This window comes from Hyperoodon ampullatus, assembly GCF_949752795.1.
Source record: "Hyperoodon ampullatus genome assembly, chromosome: 5".
Classification (NCBI taxonomy): Eukaryota; Metazoa; Chordata; class Mammalia; order Artiodactyla; family Ziphiidae; genus Hyperoodon; species Hyperoodon ampullatus.
In genome coordinates, this window is record NC_136918.1 from 109,729,083 (window position 1) to 109,746,001 (window position 16,919).

Here is a 16,919-nt window from a genome sequence, read left to right on the forward strand (position 1 = left end):
TCATAATATTTCTCACTGTGTCTTTTTAATGTCCGTAGGGTCTAAAGTAATATCTAACCCCTCATACATTTTCTCTTTTCTCTTTTTCTTTTTCTCTGAGTCTCTTTAACAAGTTGTTTATTTTTGTTAGACTTTCAAATTACTACAATTTTTGTTCTTACACATTCTCTTCAACAGTTGGTATCATCAAGTTTTAGAAAATTTTAGTCATACTAGTGAGTAACAATAACTAATTGTACTGAACAATTTTTATATGTTTGTTTGCAATCTGTACGTCTTATTAGCAACAAATAATGTTCAGTTAGAAGATAACAGGAGTACACAAGCATGCTGATTTATTTAAACACAAGAAATTATTTATTTTAAAAAGTAGGACAGATATTTAATACAGAGATATTATTTTTATAATATTTAAAAATTATAAACAGTTAAAGCAATGAATTGCATTATTTGAGAGAGGGAGAGAGAGAGAGGAAGAAAGAGAAAGATTAGATATTTAATAGATGTGTTACTTTGTTTAATGCAAAAGAGAGGCTGCCTAAATTACCTTGATATGTTTTATTTATATATTTATATGCTAAGATATATTTTATTAATGGTTTTATATATTTCCATGACTAATTTACTATTTTTCTTCTTTTCAGAATATTTCACCTGTGAAATCTTGACTATAATGAGAGTACACTGACCTTGTTAATTTTTTTCTCCCCCCTTCCAAATTGTTTCTTGTGCATATCTGTTTCTTTATAAATTACTTCCCTAAAACTCTTAATTCATTTATTTATAAAATATCACACTTTTTACAACTGAAGTGAATTTCAGATGCTTGTAACTTAAAAACACTAGTGTTTGTGTGTATGTGAAAGACAAGGTTAATTAAGGCATTTTTTCCTCTTCAGCCAGGATTGATTGTTCAGCCAACTACTTTTAGAGTTTTACCTTAGAATAGACATTTTCAGGACCACTGACAACTGCATTCCCTGTGGAGGTGAGAGGTAAGTTTCTGAATCCAGAAAATATGGCTTCATCTCTGAACTGTGCTTCTGAGCCAAGGTGAGGAAGATGAGCCACAGATTGTCCATGTGCCTTGTTGCTAGTAGGACTCACTTTGTCTTCTGTTGTTCTCCACTGAGCTCTTAAATCTCATTTATTCTGAAAGAATGAGGAGAAGTGATTAAGCCTGGCTGAGAGTAGCAGTGATAGTCAAAGGGCAAAAGAGAAAAGTTATGTATTCTTGCATTGTTCATACTTATTTCCTGAAATATTGATGAATTGACTCAAATTAATTGACTAATAAATATATTTTCTTATGTCTTTAGACCTTATACCTTCCTGATACATTTTCTCATTTGGTTCACTGTCTGCTCAGTTCCTAGGCTGTCCATAGATCTAATTAGATCTTAGATAATAGGCTTTTCACTCCTTCCTCTAAAATGTAATTGTATGTTGATATTAATGTCTCATCTATTACCCTCTAAAGCAACAGAACATAAATCTAGTCTCTTATTCATGTTGAACACCATGTAATGATCAAATTTCCCTCTAAGTCTTCTTTTCAGACTAAGTATGACCAGTTCCTTCAAATCTGCTTACCTGGACATGATTTCCTACAATCAGGGTTACCTTACCTGGGAGTATGCCACTATGTCTCAAAGTATATTTGAAAGGTCTCTTTTCACCACATTTTTGCCAACACTTGCTATCTCTTGTTTTTTTGATGACAGCCATTTTAACAGGTGTGACATAGTATCTCACTGTGGTTTTGATTTGCATTTCCCCAATGGTTAGTGATGTTGAGCATCTTTTCATGTGCTTCTTAGCCATTTGTATGCCTTCTTTGGAAAAATGTTTATTCAGTTCCTCTTCTTATTTTTTATTTATCAGATTGTTTGGGTTCTTTTATTGATTTGTATGAGTTCTTTATACATTTTGAATATTAACCCCTTATCAAACTATACACTTTGCAAATATTTCTACTATTCTATTGTTTAAATTTTTTAAAACTTATTTTTTAAATTTTTGGCTGTGTTGTGTCTTTGCTGCTGCACACGGGCTTTTTCTAGTTGTGGCAAGTGGGGGCTATTCTTCGTTGCGGTGCATGGCCGTCTCATTGTGGTGGCTTCTCTTGTTGTGGAGCAGGGGTTCTAGTCGTGTGGTTTTCAGTAGTTGTGGCACGTGGGCTCCGTAGTTGTGGATCGTGGGCTCTAGAGTGCAGGCTCAGTAGCTGTGGCACACGGGCTTAGTTGCTTCATGGCATGTGGGATCTTTCCAGACCAGGGATCAAACCTGTGTCCCCTGAATTGGCAGGCGGATTCTTAACCACTGTGCCACCAGGAGAGTCCTTGTTTTCATTTTGTTGATTGTTTCTTTTGCTCTGTAGAAGTATTTGAATTTAATGTGTACCACCTAGTCAGTTTTGCTTCTGTTGCTTGTGCTTTTGGTGTCATATTCAAAAAAATCGTTGCCAAGACCAACGTCAAGATTTTTCCCTATGTTTTTTTCAGGAGTTTTACATTTTCAAATTTTATTTTTAAGTCTTTAATCCACTTTAAGTTATTTTTTGTGACTGGTGTAAGACAGGGGTCCAATATCATTTTTCTGCATGTGGTTACCCAGTTTGCCTAATACCATATGTTGATAAGACTATCCTTTCCCCATTGAGTATTCTTGGGCCCTTGTCAAGTATAAGTTAACTGTATATGTGGGGGGTTATTTCTGGGCTTTCTATTCTGTTCCATTGATCAATGTGTCTATTTGTATACCAGTCTTGTGCCCTTTTGAATTACTATAAATTTGTAGTATAGTTAGAAATCAGTAAGTGTGATACTTCCAGCTATATTCTTTTTTCTCAGGTGGTTCCATACAAATTTTAGTGCACTGTTGGTGGGAATGTAAATTGGTATAGCCGCTATGGAAAACAGTATGGAGGTTTCTCAAAACATTAAAAATAGAACTACCATATGATTCAGTAATTCCACTTTTGGGTATATATCCAAAGGATATGAAAACAGGATCTCAAAGAGATATCTGCATTTCCATGTTTATTGCTCCATTATTCACTTAGCCAAGATATGGAATAACCTTAGTGACTATCAACAGGTGAGTGGATAATGAAGATGTGAAATATAGATAAATTTATATTTACCTAGATTTATATAAAATAGAATATTATTCAGCCATGAGAAAAAAGGAAATCCTGACATTTAAAATAACATGGATGAAACTTGAGGGCATTTTGTTAAACGAAATAAGTCAGGGAAAGAAAAGCACCCTGATATCATTTATGTGCAGCATCTTTAAGCAGCTGAATTTGTAGAAGCAGAGGGTAGAATGATGGTTACCAGGGGCTGTGGGGTGAAGGAAATGAACAGATATTAGTCAAAAGTTACAAACTGCCAATTAGAAGACTATTAAGTTCTGGGAATCTAATTAATGCACAGTATAGTGACTATAATTAACAATATTGTTTATATACTTGAAAGTCACTGAGAGAGTAGATTTTAAATATTCTCAACACAAAAAAGAAATGGTAATTATGTGATGAATGAAGGTGTTAGCTAAGCCTAAGGCGGTAATCATCTTAAAATATACATGTGTATCAAATCAACACGTTGTACACCTTAAACTTACACAATGCATGTCAATTATATCTCAATAAAACTGGAAAAAAGTGTATGTGAAGTAGTCAAGAAATAATTCAGATAAGTTCTTCAAAATACCAGATAAAAAGAACAGATATGACAAGAGTCAACATTTTAGAATTAAACAATCAAAAAAGACAGTGAAGGACAATTAAGGATTGACACATTTGGAGGGCTTACTGATTCTTGAAAACATTGCATTTCTGAGAAATGAAACCTGAATAGGGATTATCAATATCTGGGAATGCTCCATCAAGAAAGTCGGAGATGAGCTAAAGCTAGAAATCTGAGTAGGTTTTATGTATGACTTGCAATGCTGTTAAGTCATAAGGAAATTATTCCAAATGAAATCATCCTACTCAATGTCCCTTCTGTTTGATGTTTGTGCAAGTGAAGGGTGATGAGGAGAGCATGGATTGACATGTGCCAGCACAGCAGGTGCTAAAGTAACACAACACATTGTAATCTTGCACTAAATATCATGAAAGAAACACCTTCTCCTACTTTCCATATGCATATGAATGTATTAAATTATAGATTACCTCCTTACACAATTTAATAAATTGTCTTCATTTACAAGTATAAGTATACATACATATCTACATACATGTATAGATTTATATTTTTAATAAAATGTTTAGCGTGGAATTCACAGGCTTGTAGGAGATTTTATAGTAGGTTTTATAGTAGTTAGGCAGTTTGACAAACATTCAAAGTTATTGTATACTATAAAGTTTCCTGTGAAATAAAAAAGTGAAAGAAGATATATCAATGAATACTTGAATTTTCCAAGAATAGATGTAGTATATACAATATACAGAAATGCTAGCATTTTACTCAAAAAAAATCAATGAACCCAAGGAAACTTAATGATAAAATATAAAAATAGTTTTCACTATTCTTGAGTTAGGACAAAAGTTTTATAGACATAACTTATTGGTTAAGTGGTAAGGAAACTCTGGATTATTTGGGAAATCTTGGAATGAAATGAGTGTACTACACATAATACAAGCAGTCATCTTTTGTCTACAGAGACACTAACTAGTGTTCTTAATATGTAAGGTTGAATTATCCACATAAAAGCTATCAGAATGATCCAAGAAAACTCTTTAAACTATTCCTATGAATTAATGCTGGAGTTTATTTTGTTTAAGACACTTCTTGAAACACATTGAGGATTTCATATCTCTGGAATGTAAAGAAACCTCTAGCATTTTAATCCTCTATTGCTAGCTCATGTGTGCACACATTTCCAGAAGAAAAGTGCCAAAATCTGGTCAAACAGCTGAAAGTGATGCAGACAAGAATGAAAGTGCATGAGCACTGTCCCAAAGAGTTCAATCTCTTTCTTATTGACATTTAGTCAATGTGAAGTTCAATATACTCTGTAGAAAAAAAATGACAATTCCTCGATTGATGAGAAATGTGGTGATGTGGATTATAATATTGGTATAATAATACCAATAACCAAATATATTGGTATTATTGGCAATCTCTGGCCAATAATACCAATATATTTCTTTCACAGTTAATAAAACTTCAAAATTTGAGATGTCATAGTAAAGTAGTTGTAGCATGCTTCTTGGGTGATGGGAAGAACTTTAATGAATATCTTTTAATATGTGCATTTTTTTGCCAAATTTCTTTGTCTTTTAACTTATGGATATTCACTGATAAGTAAAATGCAATATCCCTTCATTCTTTATTGGTTTATGGATTGACTCATCCTCCTCACTAGTTGTATTTTAATGATTTATGTTATTTGTTGTGTTATTTTCAGTAAATTAAATCTAAACATCATAGAAAATCTGGTTAAATTGTTTCGGTGTTTCAGATTTTCCCCTTTAATATTTTAGCCAATACCCATACAATATTATTTGACGTATTTCATTCTTCCTGTGTCTTTATTTTTTTATTAAAAATGTTTTAACATCTTTATTGGAGTATAATTTCTTTACAATGGTGTGTTAGTTTCTTCTTTATAACAAAGTGAATCAGCTATACATATACATATATCCCTATATCTCCTCTCTCTTACATCTCCCTCCCACCCTCCCTATCCCACCAGTCTAGGTGGTCATAAAGCACTGAGCTGATCTCATGCTTCCCACTAGCTATCAGTTTTACATTTGGTAGTATATATAAGTCCATGCCACTGTCTCACTTCGTCTCAGCTTACCCTTCCCCCTCCCTGTGTCCTCAAGTCCATTCTCAACGGTGACTGCATCTTTATTCCTGCCCTGCACCTAGGTTCTTCAGAACCATTTTTTTTTTTAGATTACATATATATGTGTTAGCATACAGTATTTGTTTTTCTCTTTCTGACTTGCTTCACTCTGTATGACAGACTCTATGTCCATCCACCTCACTACAAATAACTCAATTTCATTTCTTTTTATAGTTGAGTAATATTCGACTGTATATATGTGCCACATCTTCTTTATCCATTCATCTGTCAATGGACACAGGTTGTGTCCATGTCCTGGCTACCATAAATAGTTCTGCAATGAACATTGTGGTACATGACTCTTTTTGAATTATGGTTTTCTGAGGGTGTATGCCCAGTAATGGGATTGCTGGGTCATATGGTAGTTCTATTTTTAGTTTTTTAAGGAACCTCCATACTGTTCTCTATAGTGGCTGTATCAATTTACATTCCTACCAACAGTGCAAGAGGGTTCCCTTTACTCCACACCCTCTCCAGCATTTATTCTTTGTAATTTTTTGATGATGGCCATTCTGACTGGTGTGAGGTGATACCTCATTGTAGTTTTGATTTTCATTTCTCTAATAATTAGTGATGTTGAACATTCTTTCATGTGTTTGTTGGCAATCTGTATATCTTTTTTGGAGAGGGACTAGTCAGAAATTAAAAGCTGTTGTAAACACTCAGGCTCAATAATTATCTCAGTTACTGAATTCAGTGCAGTTAAAGCTAACAAATAGTTTACTGCATTGTGGTCAATATTATACTGTGGTAAAAACTTCTAATTATTGAATGTAAATTTAGAAATATTCCCTGACTTACATTTTTGCTATATTCCAAAAGCTGCAGCCTAAGAAGTTTAATGCTTTTAAATGCAGATTTTCTTTTTCATTCCTCTTAGAAATCATACCATAAAAGGTGATTTGTTCTCGAGGTTAGTTCACAAATACTATTTACCATCATGTTAAAAAGAATATTATTGATTGCAACATTTTCATTATTATTAACCACAGCTCATAAAACTGGTTTCTATGGAAAGTATGTTATGAATCCTAACAGAGAATATGTCTATTTTCCCCAGTGAAGCAGTGGGAATGAGAACCCCATGGGTTGCTTTGGCAGTAGGAAAGGGATTCCAAAATGAGCTTCCCCAAGGTGACACCTTTAGGTAAACAGAGATTGGCCAGCATAGTATTGGGGCTGCAAGAAACTAATATAGCTTATTCATTAATTACACTTTTAAAAAGGAAAATAAATGTCTAAATGAGAAATTCTTTTTATTTTTTTTATTTTTATTTTTTTCGGTACGCGGGCCTCTCACTGTTGCGGCCTCTCCCGTTGCGGAGCACAGGCTCCAGATGTGCAGGCTCAGCGGCCATGGCTCACGGGCCCAGCCGCTCCGCGGCATATGGGATCCTCCCGGACCGGGGCATGAACCCGTATCCCCTGCATCGGCAGGCGGACTCTCAACCACTGCGCCACCAGGGAGGCCCTAAATGAGAAATTCTTAAATGTTAATATGTATTGATATCTCCTGCTGCTCTCTGACTACCTGGAACCACACTGATGGGACTCAGCCTATGCTAGAAAATACCTCACTCTCAAAATATTTATTCCTTATCCATCTTATTATAATAAAGGCTGTCATTCTTTTAGAGAAGATGCCTTAGGATAATATTTTGAGAAGAGATTGGTAAAATAAACTCACCAAAATATTTGAAGGCCTCTAGGTATAATACACTTTAAGCTCTATCTGCATCATAATTTTTTCACAGTGGAGTTCTTACTTGTTGAAGGACATTTATAAACACCACTAAAATGGTACCATTAATATATGTAGCTTAGTTACGTACAGGGTGCCTTCTGATCCCAAGGTAATATTGTGTTATTTCTTATAAAATAAAGAATGAGAAAGAATTAAACACTAGTTATTATTTTAATGGAAATTGATAGAAATCCATATATCCTTTAATTATAGGATACCATTGTAATTTGCTTATCTTGAATAAGAATGCAACCAATTATAAAAATGATAGAAATACATTGCTTATGTTTATTTTCTAAACAAGGTGATGAAATTGATGAAAATTAAAAACTTTATTTATTATAGTGTATTTACAGCATGTAATCATTACTGACATTGTGTACTTAACTTTTTTTGATAACAATTCTGCATATAGAATTCCATCATATCCTCTAGCTTTTGGGTGGAAAGTAATATCTATTGCTTCATTTAACAATCATTTTGAGTTTATTCATGAATTAATTAACTTATTAATTGTAGATATATTCTTTAACATATAACAATTTAGCATAAACTCTAAGAAATACTGTCTTAGGTAATGATGAGTATAAAACTTTTTGTTTTCATATACTACTTAAGAAATAATAGCTAATATTGATATAGCGCTTAATGTGTTTCTGACACTATTCTGTGTGCTTTAACATATTATTGTATGCAATCTTTACATCAATTCTGTGTGATAAATTCTATTGTTATCTGCATCTAACAGATGAGAAAACTGAGCTACAGAGTGGTTAAGTAACTTGACCAAGATTACACAACTAGTAAATGTAGAGACAGGAGTATGTAATATATTTTCATTATGAAAGATATTTTCAATTTTTCAGGTGTAGAAAAATATTCAGGATACTTTTGAAGTCATCTGCCTTAAGAAGGTAGTCTATCTTAAGGGATGATGTTCTTAAATACCTAAACAAACACAGAGAAAATAAATATGCAGAGACAATGTTTTTCATAAGTTACATGGCGAATTAAGTAAGATGTCAGTGGAGCAAATAAAAGAAATGTGGTAATTTGGTAAGAATGACATTGTTGAATATTTTCAAGGAGGGGGAATGACATAATTTGACTAAAAGGTAGAGAACAGTGGCTTGTCAGGCAACAATGATAACTCGCAGAAATTCAGAGAAGAATTAATGATAGCATGACCAAATTAGTGGCAATTGGTAGGAGAAAAATTAGGAGGCATTTAGAAAATAGAATCCATATGTGGTTTCTGGGAGTGAGAGAGGGAATGGGGCAGTGAATAATGACACAGAATCTGGAGTGGGCAGTAGGGTAGTTGCTGTTTGTAATCATTCATTTAGATAAACTGATGGTAAAAACACAAGCACTAGCAATTTTGGGTTGACTTCAGATAAAGGCACATTGTTTTGAACTATAATGTAGGGGATTTTGTTTATGTGAAGGCATGGAGATCGGTTGGTTTCACTATGAATACTATACTATAATTCATTATTTAATTTAATCAGAATTTTAAAAAATCTGAATTTAGATCAAAGTGTTATAGGTATATGTAATTTTATGAAATCTCACATGATTTATATAACAAAATGATGGTTTATTGGTTATGAAGTTCAAAGATAAGTCTATTTTTAAATATTTTTAAAAATGAATGTGTAGTGTGTGGCATTTTAAAAAACAAAAATACCTCCACCTATTTAACTGTATTAAGCAGTCATATTTGTGGGAAATAGTCATGCAAATAAATTAATATATTAGAAAATAGAGATTAGAGTTAGAAATTAGAAAATAAAGAATATTCTCCTGCTGTGTTATTCACTGATTACTTGCTGCTAATAAGAATTTTCCCTGCTATTGAGTCAGCCTGATTGTGCCTGTACAAATTATACAAATGAATCCATCTGTGCCCTTTCTCCCTAAAAAATAAGAGTAAAAATCTCTGAGATGATGAACATGCTATTACTACTTAAATTAATTTTCTTCTCATGGTTTTAAAATTATGTACTTTTCTGATATGTATGCAACACATGTAGAAATATCAACTGTGGTCTGCATTTTACTTTGGCCTGTATTTTGTATTTACTGTTAGCTTAAGAAAGGATTGAGACTTACACATATCTGATAGTTGTCCCTTGATAACTGTGTGCAGAATGAATTGTGGTAAAGGAAGGGGAACTAATAGGTTGTGATGAAATATTTCATTCTATTATTGGATGGTTATTAGATTAGTTATGAGAAATGTTTAACAATTTCCAGTAGCCTGAGGCAGCTCATAGATATCTCTTTAGTGAAGTCCTGTAACATATATCTAAATTAATTTTATTCAACACCTCTTTTATGACAAGTTTTTATCAGGAGCTAAAAATATCCTTAAAAAAGTGTGTTTCCCTCCCTTTGAGAAAAATATTCAACACAATATTCTTTAAAAAATAGATTTTGGCTTAATAAATTATAGTTCATGACATTATAAATGATATAATTTATATAATTATATAAATTATATCATTTATAATTTATAAAAAATAAATTATAAATTCTGTAAATTATAATTTACAGAAATTATAGTTTATGAGTTTAGCCAAATAATTTGGGCACACAATGACCACTGGGTAATATTCGCTCCTGGGAGACATGTTATGAGACACCTCTGAAAAATAAATGCATTTTAAATGGATGTTCAATGTGCAAAATAGAAAATATAAAATAAAGTGTGCATCATTTGCCATGAATCTGTTAATAAAAAATGGGAAAGTTGATTAATGACATTATAAACATGACCTTAATGAAACTTGTATTAAATAAAATAACCAATTAGTTGGATTTCATTAGCTTGCCAAATGAAATTCTCTTGTGTGCTATAGAAAATGTTGCAAAAATTTGGAAACCTTTGAATGATGTATTATGTTCTCTTATAGGTTTACATTTTAGTGGTGGAAGAGGGAGAGTGTAATCTGATTTGTGTGTTTTGTCAGATCACTCTATTGATCTTGTACATGATAACATTCTACTTGGGAGATGAAATTGAAAATGAATATTCCAAAAATGATGCATTTTATTTTCAGCGCAAGTAGTCATTATAGCTAGAAGTCAGAATGCCAGCAGCTGCTATATACTGAGCTGTACTGCAAATTTTGAAAGGTAATTCCACATTACCACATTCTGAATAGAGTTCAAAACAAAGTATCTGATTTATGCATGTTCATACTATAACACAAATAGGCAAATTTCTTTACTGATACATGGAGTTTACCATGTTTAGTTCAGCATAGCAAGCTTATTTAAAGGTATATTTACTTTTTAATTTCAACTTATAAAGCCAGCGAACAAATATTTAAGTAAAGTATTTCAAATTGTGCCAAACAGTTTAGCTACACTTCATTGTAGGTTCCCTACTTCATCATTCTTGTACCTTGTGTTGACTACAAAGTAAGGGTTTATACTTGTCCTTTACAACTTTTCTGAATGTCTTGGTAAAAAGAGTTTGATTCATAATTAGGGTAAAGGATAATTTCCCAAGATGTGAAATTGCAGCATACTTATTTATTACTGTATTTTAGGTTATATCTTTCTTAGAAATTTCTTGCATCCATGACAAGAGGGGAACAAATTATAATAATCATTTTCAGTATGTATTTCCTTACCAAAGATATTTTCCATTTGTCAGGTGAAGGAAAATATGCAGGATACTTTTGAAGTCATATAACAATAATTTGAAAGGGATTTTAGTGTGCCATTTAGAGAAGTAGCATATTTGGATAAGATGGACTGTACAACTAGATATATTTTTGTGTTTATCATTTAGTTACAGTACAATGTCCTTTAATAAATATCTGAAAAAGGTATTTTCTCTGTACCTTCCATATTTAAGTGAACATAAAGAGCTCAATCAAGGTAAAGTACAGCTATAGACTAGTGTACTTAAAGAATTAACCTTACTCAAAAAGAGCTCTGGTCTTTGCCCTCATTTTCTGGGAGCTAATCTCTAATCCCTTGGAATATCCTACCTGAAAAAATGACTTTGTTTTCTAGGGGCCCTTGGGACTTGCCTGATAGTCTATACTGACAATACTTTATCATGGGAGCTTTGAATCAGAAGGTATCAGCTAGATCTCTGCAGAGGCTAGAGGTTGAGGTCAGCCTTATGGGCAGTCAGCCATGTCCACATGACCAAACCCCACTAAAATTCTGGATACAAGGGCTTGGGTGACTTCTCTTGTTGCCCATACTCTATGTATATTGCTATACATTATTGTTGGGAAGTATCAGTGTTGTTTAAAGTTCCACTGGAATCTTCAAATTTGGAAGTCTTCTAGACTCTACCCCATGCATCTGTTCCCGTGGATAATTTTAATCCATATCTTATTATTCTATTAAACAGTGACTGTGATATTCCAGCTTTCAGTGAGTTCTGTGAGTCTTGAGTGAATTATTGAACTGAACGGTGGTCCTGGGGACCCCTGGACTTGTAGTTTGTGTGAGAAGTCGGGATGGTCTTAGGGACCTCCAAACATTGCAGAACTCAATATTTTCTCTTTAAAATTTGGTTTTGTGGTAGAACAGGAGTTAAGAACAGGTTTATAGTACAGTTAATGCGAGTCTGTGGATATAGAGAAACTGTCTTGTGAAGATTACATAAATTCATGTTTTAAAGCACTTAAAACAGTGCCTGAAGCAGACTGAGCACTACATAAACATTAGTTCTTATTGTCTTTTTTTTTTTTTTTTGGTAGTATGCGGGCCTCTCACTGCTGTGGCCTCTCCCATTGTGGAGCACAGGCTCCGGACGTGCAGGCCCAGCGGCCATGGCTCATGGGCCCAGCCGCTCCGCAGCATGTGGGATCTTCCCAGACCGGGGCACTAACCCGTATCCCCTGCATTGGCAGGCGGACTCTGAACCACTGTGCCACCAGGGAAGCACTATTGTCTTCTTTATTTGATATACAGGTAAGATCTTTTAAGAATGACTTTAATATAGCAAGTACTAGTTAAAGAAATGTACGTACAGTCAGTCATTGCTATGATCTTAAGTGATTTTTGGTTGACTTGTGGCCAATTTCTACAGTTTCCACTCACCAGTTTTCATTCACTCTCTTAATGAAGGGACTGAATTTTCTGTCCAGGATTCTTTGTTCTAGGATTTCCCTTCCTGTTGATGTGATAAAGTTTCTGTCCTTGTACCTGCCAGGCACAGATGTGAATTCATCTATTTTCCCAGATCTTTTCCTGAGAAAATTAGCCAAACATTGTTTCTTCAATAGTTATTTCTGTCCTACTTTTGGACAGTCTCCATAACTTTTTATCCTTTACTCATATAAAATGATACATTGATTTAATTTGTAATTGATTTGCATATAACATGTGCATTGAACTCTCTCTTAATACCTTTAAAATACTTGATAATCTTTATGTGATGATTAAATTCAGTACCTAGAAATCTAGTGATGCCTCCTGAACTTTTATTTATAAGAATATCTTATGTATTTTCACTTTTATTTATTTTGAAACAATTCCTTGCATAATTTTTTTTAGTGATGGGATTATTAATGCCCATTAGTTTTTGCTTTAGGAAAAGTATTTTTATAAATATTTTATATATATTTACTATATAACCAAAATTTAATTTTTAATATGCATTAGCCCAGATAATAGACTAGTGACAAGTATTAGTATATTCCCTGACTTCTTGTCGTTATTATAAAATATATTTTTCCTTCTTTAAGCAACAATTAGAACATATGGATTTCACTAGATTGATTTTCAATTAATTACTATGTCATTAGTATCAGTGATGATTTTCTTTTCATATATGAAAAAAATGTTGCTAATATGTTTTGTATTCAAAACCAGATAATGAATGAATCATTCTTTGCTTCTCAGTGGGGACATATTTATTCATTAGATATGTTATTAATGAATTATCCACAAATTATTCTCACAAAAATGGTTTATAACTTGCTGCTAATAATAAAACCTAATCTCTTAAGCTCATTAATATAGAGATATTTTGCTGTATTTTTAAATTGTCTATATTCAACATCAGGAGTTCTCAAACTTATTCTTTAAAAGTCCAGATAGTAATATTTTAGACATATGGTTCTTATGATCTCTGTTGCAATTACTTAATTCTGGCATTGTACTACAAAAGAAGTCTTAGAAAATATGTAAAGAAAAGGAAGTAAAAATTTATTTAGAAAAACAGATGGCCAGAGCATGGGCCACAGTTTACCAACCTCTGTTGTAGATTATTAACATATAAATAGATAAATAAGTAGGCAGGATGAAGTTATCTGAATATACTAACACACTGTAATAAACTTCACCATTTTTATTACTAAATCTTAATGTTTAAAACATAATACTATCCTACCAAAAATGACACTTGATTCTTTAATATTTACTTACATAAACCTAGACTAACAGAGTATTTTTCTGTGCAAATTCAAAAATTGATAAAAGATTGAAAAATAAAGGAACAGACCTTTAGGGTCATGTGGAACAATATCAAAAACTGTAAGATATCTGCAATTGGAGTCTCAAAAAGAGACACATTATTTAAAGAAATAATGGCTGAAAATTTTGCAAACATAGTGGTAGATACAAATTTACAGATTCAAGAAGCCCAGCAAAACCCACATAGGATAAGAACAAAGAAAATTACCAAGACTTCTCATCAATCCACTGAGAACAAAAAATATAGAGAAAATCAACATTAATCTTATAAGAACAGCCAGGAGAAAACAGCATGCTAAGCACAGAGGAATAATGATTTAAATGATCATGGACTTCTTTTCAGAAACAATGGAGGTCTGAAGACAATGGAACACAGTATTTTTTAAATGTCACCAAAATTAATTTCTACATCCACTAAGAATATACTTTAAAAATGAAATTGATATAAAGATGTTTTCATAAAAAAAGAAACAAAGAGAATCTTTTGCCAGAAAACCTGAATTTTAAGAAATGTGGAAAGAATTTCTTTGAAATGAAGGATATTGTTATGAAATGGTATTAGAATATATTAAATCTGGAAGAGGAATCAAAGAAAAGAAAAAAAATGATGAATAAAAGGATAGTTTCCTTTTTAATATTCTTAACAATGTATAATTATTTTAAAGGAAAATTATAATATATCATTGTCTTTGGGGTTTTAAAACATATGTAGTCATAACGTAGTATCTATGGAAACTGTAGTATGAAGGACTTGCGGTGGACAAATTATTATATGCAGTCACAAGATTTATACGTTTTATATCAGGTGTAAATATGTTATTTTTAGAAGACTATGAAAACTTATGGAGGTGTATTTAAATCGCTAGAGCAAGCAATGAGAATGTGTGCAAATAGTCTTATTGAAAATGTCATTAAGCTAAAAGTCTAGAAATATTCCAGTAATCCAAAAGAGACAAGAAAAGGGAGACAGAAATAAAAAAGAGAAAGATAAACAATAAATTAAAATAAAATTCTAGAATTCAGTTTTAAAAATAATTGCACTAGATATTAATTATTGCACTAAATATGACAATTAAATGAAAGATATTGACAGAATGGAGAAAACTAATTCTAAAAATGATATTTGTAAATAAAGTGTTATAGTTATGTTGAAAGTAATTGAACAGAAAAATACCAACTCAAAGCATAAGAAACATAAGTGGACTGTGTGTGCTAAATTTATATGGGAAAAAAGTAAATTTTAAGACAAATATAAATGCAAGAGATGAAGGGTAGTATTTCATAATTATGAAAGATGATTTATTCAGAAAAATCAAACAATCAAAAATATATATGTTGAAAATATATGTTCATTTTTTGAACGTATATTAAAAACATATGTAAAATTTATATATGATCAAATAACAGCTTCTAAATTTATGAAACAAGAATTGATAGACATAAAGAAATAGACTACATGATAAGCTGAATGTGTAACATTAAACTTGTCTTTCAGAAATTGATAAAAACAACTAAGAAAAACGTTAATAAAGATATAGATGTTCTAAAAAACACTCTCAATCACCTGGAATTGGTTGTCATGTATAGAACACTGAACCTAAAACCTTCACAATATGCATTCTTTTCAATTGCACATGGGACATTCAGCAAGATACAGCATTTGATGAAATTTAAACAAATGTCAAATAATTTAAAAGGCTCAAACAAACCCACAGCTAACATCATACTCAGGAATTATAGATTCAGGAAGAAGACAAGGATACACATTCTTACCACTTCTATTTAACATAGTATTGGAAGTCCTAGTCACAACAATCAGAAAAGGAAAGGGAATAAAAAGGATCCAAATTTGAAGGAAGAAGTAAAACTGCCACTATTTGCAGATGACATAATACTTTATGTAGAAAACACTGAAGTCTCCACTAAAAAACTATTCAAACTAATAAGTGAATTCAGTAAAATTGCAGGATAGTAGATTAATATATAGAAATCTGTTGCTTTTCTATACACTAATAATGAACTATCAGAAAAAGAAATTTAAAAACATGTTTAAGGTCATATCAAAAATAGTGAAATACCTAGGAAAAACAATAACCAAAGAGGTGAAATACCTATATTCTGAAAGATATAAAACACCGATGAAGAAAATTTAAGATGTTACAAAGAAATGAAAGATTTCTCATGCTATTGGGTTGGAAGAATTAATATTGTTAAACTGGCCATAATACCCAAAACAATCTACAGATTTAAGGCAATCCCTATCAAAATACCCATGACATTTTTCACAGAACTAGAACAAATAATTCTAAAATTTATATGGAACCACAAAAGCCCCTAATTTCCAAAACAATCTTGAGAAAAATCAACAAAGCTGGAGGTGTCACCTTCCCGAATTTCAGACTATGCTACAAAGTTACAGTAATCAAAGCAGCATGGTACTGGCACAAAAACAGACACAGATCAATGGAACAGAATAGAGACCCCAGAAAAAATCCCACACAACTATGGTCAATTAATCTATGACAAAGGAGGAAAGAATGCAGAAAAGACAGTTTCCTCAATACGTGGTACCGGGAAAACTGAAACAGCTACATGTGAAAGAATGAGATTAGAACATTTCCTCACACCATATACAAAAAATAAACTCAAAATGGATTAAAGACCTAAATGTAAGACCTGAAACCATAAAACCCCTAGAAGAGAACATAGGCAGAACACTTTTTCACATAAATTGCAGCAGTATTTTTTTTTGGATCTGTCTCCTAAGGCAAAATAAATAAATCAAAAATAAACAAATGAGACTTAATTAAACTTAAAAAAACTTTTGTATAGCAAAGGAAACCATTGACAAAAT